Raw genomic sequence first — 8,937 nt, 5'->3', positions numbered from 1 at the left:
GAAAGAGACTGAAGCATATGGTTGCAGGGTGACAAAACGTGACAGGAGCACTTGGCACTATAAACTGATCCCTACCGGGAGAAAACAGCATCTGTACTTTCCGCACTCTCTCCAGCAGCTTACGTCCAGCCGGAATATAACTGGGTAAGGATATGGGCCTCAATATTAAAATTCCGCACGCAGCTCAGAATGCGTGTGCGACCCCAAATCCGCTGAGACACAGGAATCTGTGCTCGCCCACTAATCTATGTGCATCCCCAAATCCAGGCGTACCATATGTGGAGCAAGAGTTTTTTTTCAAACGGTTCACAAAATAGCAGGTTGCAGCATAAAATAACAAGATTACTGTTGAAAGTTCAAAGTTCATTTATTTTAAAAGTATCTATAAATGAAACAACCTTGAGATGCGTCGCAAATCCAAATCGATAAAAAATTACAAATCTGTGAGAAGCCCGAGATCGGTAAACATCCCGGTATTGGATTATACACCCGTAAATATATGCACATCCCCAAATAAATGTGCACCCCTGTATTCGACAACACACCGCTGAATCTGTACACATCGTCAAATCAGTGTACATCTCTGTATTAGACGATGCACCACTGAATCCGGACACATCACCATATCCGTGTGCACCTGCAAATCTGCGCACGTCACTAACTAAGAGCGCAGCCCCAAATTCCATTTGCACTCAACCCGCTGACAATCGCATATGCACATTAGATTATCTCAGATTAAGAAGCAGTTTAAACAGTTAATCCCAAATCCGTGTGTTCTCCTATATCCGAAAAGGCCGCCTAAATCTACGCACAACACCATTTCCGTGTTCGTCCCATACTCGAGAACACAACCCTAAATCTGCTCAATCGAAAGATAGATTTGCAACCACATATTCGAGAAGGCAACCTTAAATATGTGCAATGTCCAATTCAGTATGCACCCGAATCCCGCTGACTCCTCTCACATTCACACCAGATATTCCAAGAGCAGTAATCATTGCAAACAGTTCAGAACTGTTGGACTTTAAAATCGGCACACAGCCAAAAATTCGTGATCAACTTCAAAACCTCTGACACAAACAAATCTGTGAGTAACTCGAAATCCATGTGCATCCCCATATTCGACAACATACAATTAAATATGTACACAATCCCAAATTCGTGTGTGTGTGTGTGTGTGTGTGTGTGTGTGTGTGCCTATAAATGGAAGAACTTTGGGATTCCCACACCTTCAAATCCGCAGATACGCCAAATCCGTGCTCACCTCGTAATCCATGTGTACCCTTATGATTATGTACAATTTGAAAGCGGTGGACACATCGACTTGAAAACTAGATTAGCCCAAAACCGTTTCACGAAATGACAAAACATGCGTACACCCGCAAAATCTGCACACTGCCCGCAAATCAAATTAGTATGCACCTCAAATCCAGCGACACCCCCAAATCTGTGTGCACCCCAAAACTTATTGAGAAACATTCCAAGGAAAAGGATATACAAGTCAATTGTAATATGATAAAATGGATTTGCAGATGACACCCAGGTTCAGAGCATGAGTGGACAGCGGAGTAGTTTATGAAAACTTTCAGCGTCAGTGAAACAGCTGGAAAAACGGGCCGAACATTTTGCAGTTGGAATCTAATGTGACATTCCATCCAGATGGGATCAAGAGCCGTTGCACTTTGGCCGGACCTACCTGGGTCGACTTATACAATAAACGGTAGGGAATTGAGGAATGCGGGAGAGCCGAGGGATCTCAGAATACAGTTCCATAATTCCCTATGTAAACTCATAGGACAGACGGACACCACGAAATCCGTGTACACCCCTAAACCAGCCGAGGTGCACAAATCTGAGCGCAACACTGATCCAAGTGCACCAAAATATTAAAGAAATACATGAAATATGTGCAAATTTATTTGGCGTACCTATCCTTAAATCTTTGTGCTTCTCCAAATTATGGTGCTACCCACGTTGGCGGACAAATTCCTAACTCTTTGTGCATCCCCTAATCAATATGCACGAAACCCAAGTTCTTTCCCCAAGTCTGTGCGCAGCAACACATCCGTAAGCAATCCCCACATGAGTTGGAAACAAAAATCCACAATTCGTGAGCTCAAATTTGAGCTCCCCCAAATCCACATGCAATCACAAATTCGTTCTTCCCAAACTCTCTGACACATTCCAATGGAGATTGGATTATCCCTGAACAAGGATCATTTCATTTCAGAGAGCGAACAATATTGCTGCCACAAGGCAACAGCCTCGAAATTCGTCATACCTCCTAATCCGTAGATCCACCAGTTTACATGTGACAGAACCGTGATATTCGTCACATCCCCAAATACACCGCAAATGCCCACGTACACCAAAATTCATGTGCTATCCTAAATCCGCCGAGACACCCGAATCTGTGTTCATCTACTAATCCCTGTACACCCCATATTCCAGAGCACACTCCTAAATCTGACGCGTGCCCAAATCCAGGCGCAGAGCCAAATCTGTGTGCACTACATATTTGACTATTTTGCCTTAACTGTATGTAATCTTCAATTCAATGGGCATCGCAAACCCGCTGACATGCACCGTACAGTATCACAGGGCAAGAATCATTTCGAACAGTTCACAAAATGCCTGCCTCCAACATAATGTTACAAGAATACTGGTGAAAAGTTCAAGGTGCATTGATTCTGAAATTATCTCTGAATGAATCAACCTTCAGATATCTAATAATTCCGAATCACTAAATCTGTTCGCTTCCTCAGATTAGTGTGTGAGGACATATTTGCCGAAATCTGTAAACATCCGCCTGCACACTCTAGATCAATGAACGTTACGAATAAGTGTGCACCTCTATATGGTCCGACACGTCACTAAATCTGTTCACATCCCCAGACTGGTGTGTGAGGGTATATTTGCCGATACCGCCCTAAATCTGCGTAACCCCAAAAATCAGTGCTCTCTCCATACAAGTTGTCTCTCCAACATGCGTAATAGATTATCTCAGAGCAGGAATCATTTCAAATCGATCATAAAATGACTGTTTCGACATTAAAATCAGCACGCATCCCGAAATGCATCTACAACTCCAGATCGTTTGAAGCACACAAATCTGGGTGTAACCTGTGCGCCTCCATATTAGACAACAGACGCCGAAATCTGCGCACATTCCGAAATACGTATTCAACCATAAATCTGTGCGCATGACCAAATAAGAGCTCACCTTAAATCCATATGCACCCCGCTCCTGACGACAAACCTACATGCACGCTGGATTATCCGAAATCACGAGTCAGTTCAAACAGTTCACAAAACAGCTGCACGTTCAAAAATCTAGAACAAAGTTCCAAGTTCTATTATTAAAGTTTCTATAAGTGAAACAACCTTGTGATTCGTCACGCCCCCCAATCCACCGCCACCCAAATCCGTGTGTACCCAAACTCGCCACGCACTTGTTAAAGTCTCTGAGAACCCCCAAATCCGAGTACTCCCATACATGTACAATTATTTATCCTAGATCAAGAATCATTACAAACATTTCACAAGAGAGCTTAATTCACATTAAAAGCAGCAAGATCAAAACTCAACGTTAAAGTGCAATGTGTATCCGAGTATCTGTAAAATAAACAATTTGATTTTTGGCATTATACCCAATTCCTGCGACATCCAAAAATCCACGTGCACTCCCAAATCCGTATGCACACCCAAATGGGTGCGCACTCCGAACCCGTCAACACCTCCCACTTTCAGATTAGGTTATCAGAGAGGAGAAATAATTTCAAATAGTTCACAAAGTAACAACCTCCAACTTAAAAGCCACAGCAAAAGCAGAGTAGAAAACTGAAAGTGTATGTATTAATAAAAAACCTATCAATGAAACAACCGCGAGATTTGTCCGGACCCTAAATCTAAAGACACCCCCGAATCCGGGAGCATCTAAGATCGTGTACACCACCAAACCTGCTGACACTGACGTATACACATTTGATTTTCCCAAAGGAAGAGTCACTTTAGAGTGACAGCATTCACCTTAAAGAAATCGCGAGAACATAGTGCAGCTGTTCTTAAAGACACTATAAATGAGATGACTTTGAGATTTACCACAACCCTAAATCGACCGACACCAACAAATTCATGTGCACCTATATGCGCCGACACACACTTAAACCTGATCTCATCCCCAATCGTCAGGCACCCGTGTGCACCCCAAATCCATACTGACGTCCTGTGCACCTATATTGGTTGATACATTCCTAAGCTTGTGCAACCTCTCAATCAGAAAGCACCATCAAATACGCATGTGGTTCCGAATCCACCCATCACTGTGCACACGTCCTCGCCGAAACTCTCCTAAAGAAACCAAATCTGTATGTATCCCCAAATCCGCTGTTTTCAGTAAATCTTTTCGCATCGCAAATCATTTGCCACCCATATTTGCCGAAGCAGCCCTAAATCTGCGCAAACCCAAAATCGGTGCACACCCCAATCCCGCTGACACCCGAGATGCATAATGGATTATCCCAGACAGGCAACATTTCAATCAATTCAGAAAATGACCATCTCGAGGTTAGAAAGCCATATGTGCGCCAAAATCCTTTTGCAGATCGGCGACACACCCAAATCTGCATGTCAACACAAATCCGTGTGTAGCCCCATATTCAAGACTACACCCCGAACTGGACACTGTTCACTAAAATCCGTCCTCACCCCCAAATCTGCGCACATCCTCAAATACGAGAGCACCCAGACGGATAATCATATTAGATGACCAAGACCAAGACGGATAATCATTGCAAACACAAATGATTTGCAATCATTTGTAATGATTGCAAAAACCACCACGTATCCCAGAGTCCCTACGTACGTCACCAAATCGATATGCGTTCACAAAAACGTGGGGACTCACATATTCGCTAACTACCCTAAATTTGCTATCCCTAAAAAGGTGCGCACCCTTATATTGGAGCACTCCCCTAAATCAGTTTGCAACCCTTTATTAGAGAACGGTCCTAAATCCATGCACAACCCCAGATCCATATGAACCACAAGACCGTGTACAACCCATATTTGACTACAAAAAATAAAATTGCGCAATCGCCAATTCAGTGCGAACCCGTAACCCACGGACTCCGCCACTTGTACATCCGATTTTCCCGGAGTAACAATCAATAAATGCAATTGAGAAAATGGCAGCCTCGACGTTAATAATCCGCACGCAAATTTTGATCAGTCAACTCACCAAATCTATGTGTGTCCCATGATTGAAAAGGCAACCCAAATCAGCGAACATCACCAAATCCACCTGCTTCGTCAAATTGGTGCGCATCACCAAATCCATGCACAGCCCAAACACGCTGAAACCCCCACATTCATTTGTGGGGCTCGTTGTACACAGATTTTGTCATCTTGGGTATGTCTGAAATTATTATTTTGAGATAATCTAATTAGCGTGTGTGTGTCCACGGTTTTGAAGTTGTGGGGATGTATTTGCACTTGGAGATGCACATGGATTTCTCACGTCTGCGGTTTGGAGGTGTGCCGAATCTCAAAGTTGTTTCATTTAGATCACGTGAATAATGAACGTAATTTGAAATTTGACATGAAGTATCTTAAATGATACTTCCTCTGGGATAATCTAATGTACGTGGGTTTCTCCGCGGGTATGATATTCGCATGAATTTTAGGGTGCGCACCTAGTGGTGGTGCACATATTTGAGGTGTATATGGATTCGGGATTGTGTACATGTAAACACGGATATAGGGTGAGATAAAGATTTGGGCGTGATGGCGGATCAGAAGTTGCACGTGGAATTTGGGCTGTGTGCGCGTTTTCATGTTGAGGCATCCATTTTCTGAATTCTTGAAAGGATTCTAAACTGCAAGTCAGGATGTTAGCGGTTTTGGGGTGCGCACTGAATTGGGCCGCGCAGATATTGGGCAGTGTCTGAGAATAAGGGGTGCACACTGCTGTGGTGTGAACTTGGATTTGAGAATGCGCACGGATTTAAAGTTGAATCTTCAAATATGGTGGTGAGCACTGATTTCGGGTGTTCGTAGATTTAGGGGTTGGCGGCGAATATGCACAAGGATTTGAAGATACGCGCAAATTTTGGGTTTTGTAGTCAATTACGGGGGCGTAATTAGATGTTATGATGTTCGTATATTCCGGGAGTTATTTGTCGACCGATCGACAGTTGCGATCGTAGTTTGGGGTGCGTGCGAATTTTAAACGTCCAAATAGCCATTTTCTGACATTTTGGACATGAATTCTGCCTTGGAATAATCTATCATATATGTGGTGTGTCGGCGTGTTTCGAGTGCGCACTGATTTGGTGATGTGCACAGGTTTTCTGGATTCATGCCGGACAGTTTTGTTTTAGCAATGCAAAGCCTCTGCTAAAGTAAATTCCGATAATCGGGAGCTCTGGGCTAAAATACTTTAAATTCACATTTAAAGATACTGCGCTGTGCTTTTAGAAATTGCCGCAAGTTTGAAGGGAATGCGAGAAAAGAACCACCGGTGAGATTTAAGGAGGAAATTTAGACATCACTCGAAGTTTAGTCTCAAACATGGCCGTGCACACGTATTTGGGAATACACATAGATTTGGGTGTGTTGGTGGATCGAGATTTGTACACGAATGTGTTAAGTGCAGATTGTTAACGTCGAGTCTGCCAATTTCTCAACTGCTTCCAATGTAGCTTGCTCGGAAAAATCTCATGACCATGTGGGGGTGTCAGCGGGTTTAGGGTGCGCGTTGCATTGGGTATTGCGCAGAAAGTAGGCGTGTCAGCGAAAATGGGTTGTACAGGGTCTCGGGGTGCACATTGATGCACAGGGATTTTGGGGTTTGTTCTTGAATATGGGGATGCGCTCCTCAGACAGGATGAAGAGATCAATACTCCCCAATGCCATTCGGCTTTACAATTCAACCGCCAGGAGTAAGATAGGTTAAAGTGCCGGGGTTAGGACTCAATGTATTTAAGTAAACTACTTAAGAACGTTTTAAAAGCTATTATTAATGCTTTATGAGAGGGTGATTTTAGATGCATATCATATTCTTACTGAGTTAAGTATTGTATGTAATTAGTTTTGCTACAATAAGTGTATGGGACATTGGAAAAAATGTTGAATTTCCCCATGGGGATGAATAAAGTATCTATCTATCTATTTGGGGATAGCAGATTTGGGGGTTTGTCGGCGAATATGGAGTCGCCATGTTTCTGTGGGTGTATCTGGGAGTTCATAAGGATTTGGGTTGATTTGTGTGTGTCGGCGGATTTGGTGATATGCTCACGACCTTTGGGATGCGTGGGGCTTCTAGTATCAAGGCAGCCATTTTGTGTTTGAAATAATTCCTCGTCTGGGTCATCGAATGTGCGTCCTTACTTAAGGAAGTGCGCAAATTTTGGGACTCACACGCATTTTCGAGATACTTTCATACTACTGCTGAGTGTAAGGGTGCACATGAATTTGACCATCGTTGACTATACTGATAATGTTATTGTCTCCTGAGCCTTAACACAGACCAGTGTGATAATGTAACAGCGTGTCCCGGTCATTCACAGGAATGCATTCCTAAGACACCCATATTTTAACTTTCTCCCCTGTGCATAGAATTCAACTGGAGATTTACCCAACTCCTTGAGTCGGCTGAATGCGATTAGCTGTATCAAAGGCACCAGTATATGCAGTCTTGTATGCTGTACATTACTGCCCCATATAACTGAATACCTAGCAAAACGGGTGGGGGGTTGATTAGTCCAAATTCTGGAGAAACTTCTCAGGCCAGGCAGCATCCATGGAAAAGAATACATTCGACGTTTCGGGCCGAAGCCCTTCAGCAGGACTGGAGGGCGGGGGAAGCAGAGGAGTAGATTTGAAACGTGATGTGAGGGGAAAGAGAAACGCCAGGTGACAGGTGAAACTTGGAGGTGGATGGATGAAGCAAAGTGCTAGGAAGTTAATTGCAGAAAGAGACAGAAAGATATGGAAGAAAGAAAAAATGGGGTAAGGGGAGCAGGACCATAGGGAGGCCATACAGATATTAAGTGAGAGGGACAAAGGGGTGGAAATGGTGAAGGAGAGGTTTGAGAAATCAATGTTCATGCCATCAGGTTGGAAGCTAACCAAACGGATTTTAAGCTGTTGTTCCTCGCACATAAGTGTGGCCTTATCGTGACAGTGGAGGAACTCATGAATGCACATATCACAATGGGAATGGGAAGTGGAATTAAAATGGGTGACCACTTGGAGATACCGCCTGTTCGGCGGATATAGTGTAGATTCACAAACCCCCAATCGGTTTGCATCCCTTTAACGGAGAAGAAACCCTTAAGTCTGAGCAACTTCCAATTAAGTTCGCATCTCAAACCCATGTGCACCCAAATACGCACACATCCTCAAGACAGAGCGCACACAAAATCCACATGTGCATCAAACCCGCTGGGAACCTCAAATGTGTTTTACATAATCCCAGAAAATAATCATTTCGAACAGTACACATGATGGTTGCGTAAATTATTGTACTTCGCAAATTTGTAGGTAACGTCCTAAATCTGCGCTATCCCCAAATCGGCGCGGACCCTAATCAATCTGACACGCCCCAATGCATAATCTCAGAATGGGAATCATTTTAAAGAATTCAGAAAATGCCGGCCTCGACATTAAAAATCCACATATACCCCAAAATTCATTTGGAGATCAACCACTACACAAAAGTATGGTTGTACTGCAAATCTGCGTGGACCCACATCTTCAACCCCGCACCCCTATACCGGCGCAAACCCAATTTCAGTCTGACCACAAGCCCGTTGATAAGCGCACATGCACATTAGATTTTCACTGAGCAAGGATCACTTCAAACAGATCACTAAATTGCTGCAGCCACCATAAGTAACAAGAATACAGTGGAGCATTAAAAGTATATCTATTATG

The sequence above is a fragment of the Hemitrygon akajei genome, unplaced genomic scaffold (genome assembly GCF_048418815.1).
Source record: "Hemitrygon akajei unplaced genomic scaffold, sHemAka1.3 Scf000098, whole genome shotgun sequence".
Lineage (NCBI taxonomy): Eukaryota > Metazoa > Chordata > Chondrichthyes > Myliobatiformes > Dasyatidae > Hemitrygon > Hemitrygon akajei.
The sequence above is the reverse complement of the archived record's forward strand: the minus strand, read 5'-3'. Positions refer to the sequence as shown.